The sequence below is a fragment of the Camelina sativa genome, chromosome 16, assembly GCF_030686135.1.
Source record: "Camelina sativa cultivar CO46 ecotype springtype chromosome 16, ASM3068613v1".
Lineage (NCBI taxonomy): Eukaryota > Viridiplantae > Streptophyta > Magnoliopsida > Brassicales > Brassicaceae > Camelina > Camelina sativa.
This window is the reverse complement of record NC_141895.1, coordinates 16,783,414-16,796,268: the sequence shown is the minus strand read 5'-3', so window position 1 is coordinate 16,796,268 and position 12,855 is coordinate 16,783,414. Positions and strand designations below refer to the sequence as shown.

At 34.0% G+C, this 12,855-nt stretch overlaps 1 non-coding gene across 1 annotated transcript; it reads left to right on the top strand.

Annotated features, from left to right (window-relative positions):
- Positions 1-1,766: 1,766 nt before the first annotated feature.
- Positions 1,767-1,873, top strand: LOC147925625 (small nucleolar RNA R71). The gene has a single exon (XR_015585508.1). It is a non-coding gene; the product is annotated as a small nucleolar RNA R71 (small nucleolar RNA).
- Positions 1,874-12,855: the final 10,982 nt, after the last annotated feature.

Genomic DNA, 12,855 nt, shown 5'->3' with positions numbered 1-12,855 from the left:
TCAAACTCCATCTTGAAGTGCTCACCATGCTCAATTCTGATCTTTCTTTGCTTCACCTCAATCACAGCGCCTACTGTTGCCAAGAATAGCCTTCCTAGAATTAGTGGATCGTCTAGTTCCTTGTCCATATCAAGGATCATGAAATCAGTAGGAACTTCCACCCTTCCAATCCTGAGTGACAAGTCTTCTAGGATCCCGATAGGATGTCTGACTGTTCTATCAGCTAGAACCAAATACACACTACTTGGTTTAAAACTGGTGAATCCCATCTTGTTGGCAACTGACAGTGGCATAATGCTAACTGAAGCACCAAGGTCGCACAAGCAATTCTTGAAAATTTGGAGTCCTATCGAGCATGGCAAAGTAAAGGAGCCAGGATCCTCTAATTTTTCTTCGATTTGCAGCTCAGGATCTAAGCACACTCCACTCCTGAGAATTTCAAACCCAATCTCCTTGACAGCCTCCTTAACCTCATTCTCCAGCCGAGCTGCCTCCTTGGCGGATTCCTCTCGAAGTTCGTGTGGTGCCAGAAGCTTAAGAGGTGGAGTTCTACGCTTGGCCATACGCTCTGCAAGCGCCTCCAGTTGGATGTCAAGTGCAGCATTGAACCTTTCCTCTAGTTCCCCTTCTGCTGCTACAAGTGGTTGAGGCTGACCTCTCGTTTCAACATCTACTCGATGAATCATCCGATCACCCTCATCGGGTAGGTCATCGGGTTCTGCTTCGGGTGATTCTTCGATTTGTTATCCCCAACCAGTGCTCGATCATCAACTCGATCAGTCTCCCCGGGTGAAGGCTCGGGTTCATACTCGGATATGTAGTACTTGGCCTCATTTATCATTGAGTGATCCCTATCCTCCCCATCTTGAACATCACTATCCTCAGTGAGGTAATCTTCATAGTCATCATCAAGGAAGATGGCTTGGGCAGTGGCGTAATCCTTAGGTTTTTGAACTGCTTTTCATGGGAGTTGGTTGATCTTTGGAGCCAGTTGGTTGTTGTGGTGGCCTTCTAGGTTTCTAACCTTAGTATTGAGTGATTCATACTTTGCGTTCAAATCATTGTATCCTGAGTCGATCTTGTTGCTCATCTCTGCGAACCGTTTTGCGATGTCCATAGATGCTGAAGCCTGATTCTGAATCATTTGCTGAAGTAGGCCGTGTAACTCAGCTTCTTGTGATTGGTTTTGCGGACTTTGAGGTTGTTGGAATCCAGGTGATTGGTTGTAGTTGCCAGAGTACTGCTGCTTAGGTACATAGGCTTGATTGTACTGGACGAAAGGCTTCTGTTGTACCTGGTTCCCTTGAACTGCAGATGGGTAAGTTTGGTCCTGAGGATTGGCAACATTTGGGTTAGGATAAGACAGATTCGGATTGGGCTTGTAGTTGTTGTACCCTTTGTTGTAACCTCCCTGATTGTTGATGTAGTGAACATCCTCTATCTGTACAGTCTCCCTATCTTGTTGTAAAAACTGCTCTTCCTCTGATATTGCATGAACATGCTGCTGCTGGTTGAGGAGCTTTTCGAGCTTGTCATTGAGGGCTTTCATGTCCCTCTTGTACTTGGCATCTTCCTCTCCCGTAGATCGCACAGAGCGATCATATTCCTCATTGTAATTACCATCAGATTGAGCCAAGTTCTCCACTAGGTCCCAACCTTCATCAACATCCTTGTTGAGGAAGTTACCATTGCTTGCGGTGTCCAGCAACATCCGTATCTTGGGGACTACTCCTCTGTAAAGTGTACTCAGCAATGAAGCATTGCTGAAACCGTGATGAGGACATCTGGTAGTGTATCCCTTGAAACGTTCCCAAGCTTCACTGAACGTTTCATTGTTCTTCTGAACAAAGCTGGAAATGTCATTTCGCAGCCTTGCGGTTCTGGAGTTGGAGAAGAATTTGGCCAGGAATGCCTTCTTGCACGCTTCCCAAGTGGTGATGGATTCCTTGGGCAGTGATTTCTCCCAGATGTGTGATTTGTCTCCCAAAGAGAATGGGAAAAGCCTGAGTTTGAATCCATCCTCACTAACTCCATTTATCTTTGTGAGGCTTCAAAGCCTATCAAATTCATCCAGATGATCCAATGAGTCCTCCATTGGCAATCTATGAAACTTATTACTCTGTATCATCTGGATGAGACTACTCTTGATCTCAAAATTGTTGTTTTGGACAGCAGGTGGCACAATGCCATTCCTTTGAGTGTGAGTAGATGGAGCATCTCCTGCTCCTATGTTGGTCCTTGCTTTAGGAGCTGGTGTACCGTTTTGATTGTTCATTGTCTCTTCAATGATTGCTGGTTGCGGTTGAACTTGTTGTTGTCTGAGTAGCCTTGGTCTGTCGATTTTATCAATGAAAGGACTCAGGTTCTGGCTACCTTTGGATCGTGTTTGCATGCACAGGAAAGTAACCGAGTGCGTACACAAGGGTCTACTCGATCCAGGCGATCGAGTGACGGGTCGGGTTGTATCTGAGATTGAAATCAAACAAGAAGAAAGCAAACAAGTCAGACTCCGAACCAATATAAACAAAAGAACCTGATCTAGCAAGTGCTGAAATCCTAAACGTAGCAAAATAAAATTAACCAAATGGCAACAGCGCCAAATTGATAGTAGGTTTTTCACCCAGGGTATCAATTCCATATGCAGTTATAGTACAAAGGGTTATCAATCCAAATGGTTGTTTATGCTAGCAGGAAAGATGCAATCAGAACAATGCAAGTCAAGCCAAGCAATTATGGGTTTTATCTAACAATCCTAAAATAATAAAAGAAAAGAGTATAAACGAAGAACCACACGACCTAAGCACTCGATGCAAGCATTCGAGTACAAGATCGGGTGGGGGTGATCGAGTAAGCAAATGAAATATGAACAACTCGAGGGGTTACTCGATGCAGGGTATTGTGTACCTGATCGGGTAAGAGATCGAGTGATGAATGAAAATGCAAGCAATTAAAATACGAAATCTTCTAAGGATGGGGTAACCAAATACTAATTGTTCCTAACCAGTACAGATGCCTTACATGCCTCAAGCAAATATTTCCTAGACAATGAATCTCTAAAATCTTGTTAAAACACTCTCGTGATAGAAACAATCAACCTTAATCACTCCCCTACCCAACTCTCGTTGGAGAAACATGACCAAGCAGGGATTAAGATTCGATTCATTATTGTCAGTAAACCCCTTACTCATCTAATCTCTTAGGCTAAGTGAGTAAACCTCTAGCATTGGTTGATTCAAGCATCTCATCTACACCTCTCGGTGGTAAAACACCTTAGATATAATCTCACCCTCTCGGTTTGTTGACAGCATTAAGAACACCAATCTAGAAGGAAATGTATTGAACATTTTCAATCAACTAAGACATCATAACCGATCAAGAACACAAAATCATCTATCCCATCCCTAGAAACTTTACTTCACTACTCGGAAATCATAGCAAGAAACAAAACAACAAATATGAAGGAAAATTGCATTATATCAAACGATAAAGTAGAGGGATAAGAGTACAAGAAAGAAATCTAAAGAAAATGATTAAAAGTTATGAAATAGAATCCAAAACAAAAGGGAAAAGTGTTTGAGTCGCTCAGTTCTCTCACAGAAGCTCTCGCTCTCTGGTTTGAGGGTCTGCGGCGTGCTCCTTTGCGAGGAAGAGGAGGAGGGGTTTATATATGGAAACCCCTTTGACCTAGCTTCCCAGTCCTGCCCGAGGGTCTACATGATGTGGTACACGAGGATGTGGTCGAGTTTGTCCTCGGGTAGATCCTCGGGTTGTTCTTCATGCTCTTGGATCCTCCTTGATCGTGTTGGGGTTCGGACATTTTCTTCCAGCTTGATGGCTCCTTTGGGTACATGCTCGGGTTTGTCATTGTTTTTTCCCATTTGAGGCTCTTAAGCACCTGTTTTCATCCAAAATATGCAAATGCAAAAATGTAACACCCTAAATGGCCTAAAAGTGAATTCCTACAGTTAATGACCTAAAAATGCTAAGTTAAGGGTATGAACAATGCAAAATATGGATAAAAAAGGATGCTAAAATCATGCAAATTAGAGAGTTATCACCGACCTAAACAAAAGACAAACCGAATAGTTTTGGAATATGATTAAATCGGGGAATCTCGGGTAAGACCTGTCAAATGGGCTTGTGGACATCACTTAGCCAACCTCCCAAGCCGACCACTTACCTTCAAATACACAATAGGAAAATATACAAGAAAAGACCATAAAGGAAGATTTAGTCCTAGATTTAAAGTGGTTTTACTATCTTGTAGTCTATATATATTTCATATAAATAGGGAGGCTTTTCCCCTATGAGAGTCATTCAAAAATTAATACTAAAAACCCTATCTAAAATTGTTCTTGAGAAGAGACCTAATTTGTTATTCAAGAGATTTCAATTCCTCTTTTGTTCTAGTTTTTAATCGAGTTTTTGAGAGAGATTGTTAACTGAATTTTCCTGCTTTAACAAATTCATTGTGAGAATCCATAATTTTACAATTGGCGTCGTCTTTAGGAACTCTTACACAAGAATTATATGTTTTTTTCTCTCTACCCCCAAAGCTAATACAAACCAGAAGATCAACGAAAGTTCAATCATACATCCGAACCGTCTCCTTGCAAGGAGATTTCCCGGAAGCTTCCGACGAACTGGAAAAGAGTAAACTAAACCAGCTTTCTGTATAACTAAATTTCGTTTCAATCAGAGTTTTCTGCTGAGAGATATCGTTGTTTCCCTAAAACATACTCTATCAATCAAAATACAAATCCGTCTGTTTTTTAACAGTCAGACTTGAGATCTATTTCCCGACCGAGTTCAACAAACCAGTTTATGAGTAACCTACTCACGGATTGGCCGAAGAAAGAGCTTTCCATAGAATCAGACTCTGTTTCGATTTGAGCTGTAAGTTTGGAGATAATTCTTTTTTTTCAGCAGACAGAGTTTCTCGAAAAACATAACTGTTTGTAACATACTATGAATCAGGTTATTAACATAACTGTCAGCTTTGAGATTGATTTCTCGACAAAATACTATGAATCAGGTTATTAATAACCTATTCACGGATTCTTCTGGACGTCAGCTTTCCAGAAAGACCGACATTGCCTGAATCCGATCTGTCTCAAGAAACGTATCACAGATCTCCTTCAACAGGTGTCATCTGTTAAAACTCTAAATCACAGATCTAGTCTGTTAAGAAAAGCAATTTTTAAGACAATTTTTCTGGTGTTCTAGAGCGAACCAGGCCCCTATTATATATACATTTGAAGCTCCGAAGCTTATCTTTCTAACAAGACCGACCTCATGTCGATCGGCTATACCTATCAAAAGATGTCACTGTGTTTCTGCAACATACACATTCCGTCCGAAATCCAAAAAAACGGATCCCCCATCAACAGATCATCCGACTTCATGGATAATTTCTCAGCGACCCTGATGGAACCTAGAGTCGATCTACATATCAAACAACGCTGTCTACCGAAAGTTATCGCCGAATTCACTTAACAAACATTGGAGCAATCAATCAATAGCCAACGATCAACCTATCTATGGCGCCAGCGCTTTTAGTTAACAAAGCATAATTAGTTGTCAGGGAACTAACATTCAGCCTTAACTACAGCTTATCGACGTCCTTCTCGATGGTGAACTCTATCGATAGATGCTCCATACAAAAATCCGGTTTGGAGGTGTTACAAATTACAACATCAGATTATAACGTCTTAAAACTAGAGATCTTAGAAGCTTAACTAGGGACAATTCTTGGGTTCACCCTTAGGGGTGAACTATTCTTATTCACCCACTCTTAGTTAAAGAAACAAATTATTGATTTAAGAAATGAATTATGTATATCAATTAATTTTATAATTATTCATTCTAAACATTATATTATAGTTTTAAATTATAACATCTAAACTCAAATCAATCTTTTTATAAACCCAAATTAAAATATAATTTTCTAATTGTAATTAAAATCTAAATCCTAACCACTATTTTATAAACCCAAACCGACATATAATTTTGTTTAATTGTAAAATCTAAACTCTAACCACTTTTTTGTAAATCCAAACCGACATATAATTTTGTTTAATTGTAAAATCTAAGCCCTAAACTCTAACCACTCTTTTGTAAACCTAAACCTGCATATAATTTCATTTAATTGTAAAATCTAAATCCTAAACTCTAACCATTCTTTTGTAAACCCAAGCCGACACATAATTGTGTTTAATTATAAAAACTAAACCCTAACCACTTTTTTGTAAACCCAAACCGACATATGATTTCGTTTAATTGTAAAATCTAAACTCTAATAATTATTTTATAAACCTAAACCAACATAATTTCTTTAATAAAAAATCTACAGAATTGGTTTCCTTAACTTGTTTTGTCTTTTTATTTTAATTTTGATTTATTTTATAAATATAACATGACATGACAGTTTGTTGTGTTTTGATTGGTTAGTAAAGAAGGTGTGAATGAGAGTGGTTCACCCCTAGCGGTGAACCCAAGAATTTTTCATAAAATAGTTGATTGTCATCTATTCTGAAACATTTGCTTTTGGTAAGCGTGGGAAATATAGTAAGGTACCAAAGTTGTCAAAAATGAAACAGGAAATATTGTGATTGGAGACACCATATCATGAGCTTAGTATTACGTCATTACCTACATGAAAATATGCCACTGAAGAATGACTTTACAATATACAAGTATATATATATACGAGTGTCATTTAATCTACTTTTCTAACTACCGAAATCATATAGAATATTTGCATATCATTCATAGAGAAGATTTACATATCGTTTTATAAAAACATTGAAAAATTCTATGCATATCTCTCTTTCTGGTTTCTTAGCGGAGAACAAGAATGAATTTTGGTTGTTTTAACATAGAAGAGATTTCGTGTAATCTTAGGATCGATAGGAGATGACATACTCTTTACAAAGGTACAAAATAATTTGCAAATAATATTTTTAAAATTGAAAATTTCTTAGAATCGTTGATATGAAACACTTCTGCAAATTCCATAAAAAAAAAAAAAAATAATATTCACGTTAAAAGTAGAATAAAAAGTGAAGTGACCTTAGTTGAGTCGCCAATAGTAAGTCCTTAATGCATAAGGCACCATTACACCCGGGATCGAGTCCCACTCTCTACAAATATAGGGATTTGGTTAATGGGTCGGCCAGTTGTGGCCCAATGGTTGACCAAAAAAAAAAAGTAGAATAAAAAGTTACGGTTATGTATTGTTTCCATTTTTATCTGCAATATTGACGCCTACGACCGACGACATTGTGGAACCAGAAATATGAAGGTTTCTCGGAATATATATATATTTTTTTTCACATTAACGTCACGTAGATCGAAATGACCAGAACCTTCCAAATCCATCATCGGTTCAACGCAACATGACACAATCAAAACATGACAGAATTGAATTGACTCCTTAAAGTTTTTGGATAATAAGATTAAGATATTGAACTTGTGGAATTTGGTAAAGATCTATTCGCGGCGCATAAGTGTATGACCCTTCAGTATAGAACACTATTCAATCACGTTTGTTCTGTTTTCCGCTTGCCCATAGAAAACCTTAGGAGGCGCGCCAATGCATATGTTAACGTTACATGTACACACATACAAAATCTAATTAATCTTTGTATATTACTAACAAACAATACAATCTCGACGGTTGTCGTTATAGAAAGTTTGGCATGTCCTGCTACAAAAATATATAAGCTTTTTTGTTTTGGTAACAATGTTAAGTAAGATATATAAGTTATCGTACGTACGGTACGTTATATAACTATAACTTCATTGATACACGATACATGACAACACCGGTGCATGGTCGAAAACATATTAGCATTAATAAGAATAACGACAAGAAGTTATTTTGTTTTTGTTTGCTTTTTTGTTTTTTTGTTATGTGGTAACAAATTATATAAATGGTCAACTGATAGCATGCGGGACTTTAGTCATCAAATATTTCGTTTGTCAATTTTTCTAAAAAATTTCAAATGAAAATACTCAAGAGAGAACGCAAGTTGGCGTCATGCATGTTCCGAGTCTTTTTATCTCAAAGCTACTAGTGCATGGTTTACATTCAAAGTTTAACGGGGAAAAAATGATATTACTTGCCAAAACGTTTGTTATATCAGTCCATATGCATATCTGTTTTCAAACGTCATTTTTTATTTTGTTTTTGATCATTATCATAAAATTAGTTAGCAAATACATTAAATGTTTTTCTAAAAAAGATTGTTCATACGGAAAAGTTTTTCAATTAATTCAATGTTCAAACTTGCAATCTGAGAGTAAACAACGTAAAATTGTCTATCTGACTTGTTAAGATATTTCTCGGGGGGGGGGGGGGGGGGGGGGATAGCTCGTTTTCCGTCATGAAGCACAAACAATATTTAGAGTGAGAGGTTAAAACTAAAATTTTACAACATTGGTTAGTATTACGTACTAATTATTTGGTAATGATAGATGGACAAAACTTGGTTTCTTATTTTTTAAAAATAAATAGGACAAAAACTTGGTTCGTGAGTGCAAACCCTTGTAATATATAGAGGTCATATTGTATACATTACAGTGATAATTTCATCATGAAATATAAGGTAAAATATCATACAAGAGACATTCTTCTTCAGTCCTCGCATCTCTAATTATATATGTAACCAAATAAATCAATTTAGTAGCTCTTCGTACAATTTAATAAAGGAAAGAAAACCAAATTTATAAACTCTCAAGCACCACCATTTTTCACAAATGGGCATACAATTTTGTTTAGCCTTTTACACTAAAAAAAACGTTTTACTATCGTTTAATAAGTGAGTTGTATGTGCTTTTAAGAATAAAAAGCCTTGTGCTGTCGCACCTTTTAGTTTCATTAATTACTAGACTTTAACCCGCAATACAACGAATGCGTGGAATTTAAATATTGTTTATATTTTATATTGTATTTGTTTATTAAATATTGGATATTTTTTGTAAATAGAGCAATAATTAAATTTCCCGACCGTTTTGTGCGACTAAATGTTTATATTATTTTTTAACCCACAATATACTTCATGACCATTTGTTTGTTATATTTAGTTTGTTTTGTTAAGTGTTTGAAATTCTATTTAGTAAGTTATTTATATGCTATGATTAAGTCACATTTTCCTAATGATTTAATTATTTTAACAATCAACTGAATTTTTTATATGTCAAATATTCGAATATTAATAGTGTCGGTAAATAATTAAATGAGGATTTAACCCGTGTTAGCATAAATTTAATGATATTTTATTAATTCCAACATATCCTCTTTATAACTCATCTACTATATAACTGTATTATATAGTATTTTAAAACTTTTTAATTTTACTTATTCGTAATATTTTAAATTTTTATTAAGTTTATCTATATTAATTATAATATTAAAATAAATGTGAATCAAAATTTTTCTTATGTTAAGAATCAAAGCTCATAGGTTTTAGAATTAAATTGTTGTTTTCTTTGTTTGAAAAAAATTTAGAGATAGAATATCTTCAATACACAGTAGAAGGTGTTGTTTAATATATTATAATTATTTTTTCATATTGATTCTGTTGTATTTTTTTTAGTTGAAATAGTATGTAAAATATTAAAAAAACAAAATCTGAAGTAATACTATTTTTTTAAACTTTTAAAAAATTAACTTTGTAAATAAATTTTTAAATAAATATAAATAAAAAGGTAGAATCAACGAGAGTTGATGATAAGAATCGCACAGTTGAATGTGACAATTGACAAATAGATACTGAAAGTTTGTTTTTTCGTATATTGACAAAGCTGAAAAGGGAAGGAACGTGCATGTTCATTATTCAAAGAAACTGGTAAAGGTGTCAAGTCATTTTCATATAAAGTCTCCAATTTGTCTTCCAATACTCACACTTTGGATTTATTTTACATTATAGAAATCGAATTTACTCTTATTGACTGTTTCAGATATTTTTTTTGTAACCAAACAATATGGAAATATAAGATGAATTACGACTCTGATATGATATCAAGAAAATTTTCCAAAAGTCCATTTTCTTGTGGTAGCATACTTTTCTTTGACTCAAAATTATTTCACAAAAAAAGGATTTTGAATAAGTTTCAACTTTTTGGTTGAGTTGGAAGGTTTGCTCGACTAATTCTAAATCATATTCTCAACAAGTTATGATTATGTTTGATAAAATTGACTAAATGAAGGTACAGTTGTCATTCTAACCACTCATTAGTGAGGAAACAAAATGTGTATATGAAAAATATCTCTAGTGTGTTTGTCTTTTACCTTTATCCTTACGACTGGTAGGTTAGTTCAAACTCCTAAACTTGAATGGTAGCTTTAGTTACACAATTATACATGCAATATTGTTGGTAGGTTAGTGTGCTATCTGACTGGCAGTTAAGTTTTACAATTTGACTGTGGCATCTTCTCCCAAAGAAGCAATTGTGCTTCAGGACCTCAGGTAGCCTGCTATTAAAGGTTTTAATTGGTTTATAAATTATCTGGTTATATCAAAGATATAGAGTAAATATAATCTATTGTTTTACACACAAAAAAAAAATACAGTTAAAAGTACTTTAAATCAAAAATTAAAATTTTGTGAGAATACAACTACAGTCATTTTGTATAATTTCAATAAAAACAATCGACTTGATGATGCTCATGAATAATATATTTATCTTTTACATCTAGATCGAAGTCTTTTTCGTATATTAATTGTTTTCAACAAAAACTAGTCTGGGCGTTTAAAATATCTTACTGTGGACCACGCATATACGATTGTTTGCTTTCAACATGCCCTACCTAAACCTAACAATGAACGAAAATAATTCAACTGTCATTTATCAATGTATCTATAATTCAGTGTATAGTTAGTTTGAGGAAGTAATTAAGTAAACCTCTTAGTTTAACGAAATAAACCTCTTGGTCTGCTTCGCTTTTTTGTTTCTTAATTTTCTTGTAATTTGTAAACATAAGCTTTCCTTCTCATAAGTGATTTAACTTGTATTCTCAAAATGATCATGTCCCTTTTAAGGAAATAAAATGATCATGTCTTTCCAAAAACAAGTATGGCAACGAATACGTTTAGTATATTAGTTTGTTGTGTGGACTAATTTAGCATAACACTCTAATAAAAATAAACCCTACACTCTAACTTTGATGGTAAAAGACATGTACAAAAGAACAATAACATGTTATGAACAAATTAAACTTCTTTTACCTCATTCATTTAGTGAAAGATAAGGTAATATAATAAATATTTCAGTCACTTCTTAGTTTGTATAAATCCAAATAGTGCTGAGTTTAGGACATTGAACATGTTGGAATTTGGTGGGATCCATTTACAAAAATGTGTAAATGTGTAACCTTTCATTCAGGCGCACATGTAGTAATTAAGGGAGTATGGGATATTTTTAGTTATAAACCATTTACAAATTTTGCATTTTGATTTAACCTCATTTGAGACTAAATTTCTATTTAAAAAAAAAAAAGAAATTTGGATCCCTCTAAAATTTTTCTCTCGTTCCGCCACTGCTTTCATTATAGGGCAATCAAGTAAATTGTCGGTTCTCCAGTTGGACCGTAGTGGCAAAACGACCCATGAGTTGTTAATAATATTCACGTATTACGCACATATTAACAAAAAAAAAAACTAATAAATAAGTCAATTTTAACATGTACGATTAGAACAAGTTTGCCCTGTCAAAATTAATACATGACATTGACAAAAATCGATGGTCCAAACTCCAAAACTTATAATAACGACAAGAGGTTCATTTAAGAGGAGCCATGAACCAAAAAGTCAAAATTACAAATATGTCAAAGTCACTCAATTTTTTTTTTTGTTGGTATCCCATGCATTTATAGCTTAACCCAAGAAAGATTATTATTTACAAATTAAATTTCCGTATATAGATCTTATATAAATTGTTTGTGAGTTCAAAATTATTGATTTGCGCTAATTTCTTAGTTCTTATATAAAATCATAAAAAGATTTTGAATCGTAAGTTTCATAGAGTTTTGAAACATATATACTTTACACAATATTTCATAACCGGTCGTTTAATCTGTAACGTTTGTTAGCCCTAACCTGCTTTGAAAACAATTTTCCCGTAACATTTACTTAGCTCTTTATAACATTTAAGAAGGTTTCAATTATTGGTTTGAGATTTATGAAAATTTTTGAAGAGTTCAACCAAATTATTAAAAGAGTGAAAAATTGTTAAAGATTGCTAGAGAGTTTTGTTGATTAGTTTTTCAAAAATATTATAAAGTTTTCCAAACTATCCCTATATTTTTATGATATTTTCTATGAATTTATTTTGTAAAAAAAGTGTCTAAAATCATGAACCAATAACATAATAATTGAACTCATTAACAATCCTAGATTCGTTTGTTTTAATTAAATAACAAAAAACTTAATGACTTTATAAAAGTCTGAATCCAATAACTCAAATTTGTTAAGATTTTAAATGACTTTTTACAAATCACAAACTAATAACACTAAACTTTAACAGAGTTTAACAAAATTTTGATCTAATAATAACATATTCTACATAACATTTAACATCTTTAAAACTCTATTCAAATCTCAAACCAATAACCCCCGCAAGATTCAAAGAGGAGGTGTTATTCTTGGTTAGTTGGTATTAAAAGAGGAGTAGTATTAAAAGTATTAAATCAGATTTAAAGGGAGGTTTTAGCTTAAGAGCTTGATTATATAAATTGAGAATTTGTAGACAAAGTATCAGAAGGGTTTAAATGTCAAGAAACTACTCTTACATATTCAAATTTTCTTAACCTACTTTAGTCGTTTTGGAAGACACTCAATTTATAGTTGACTA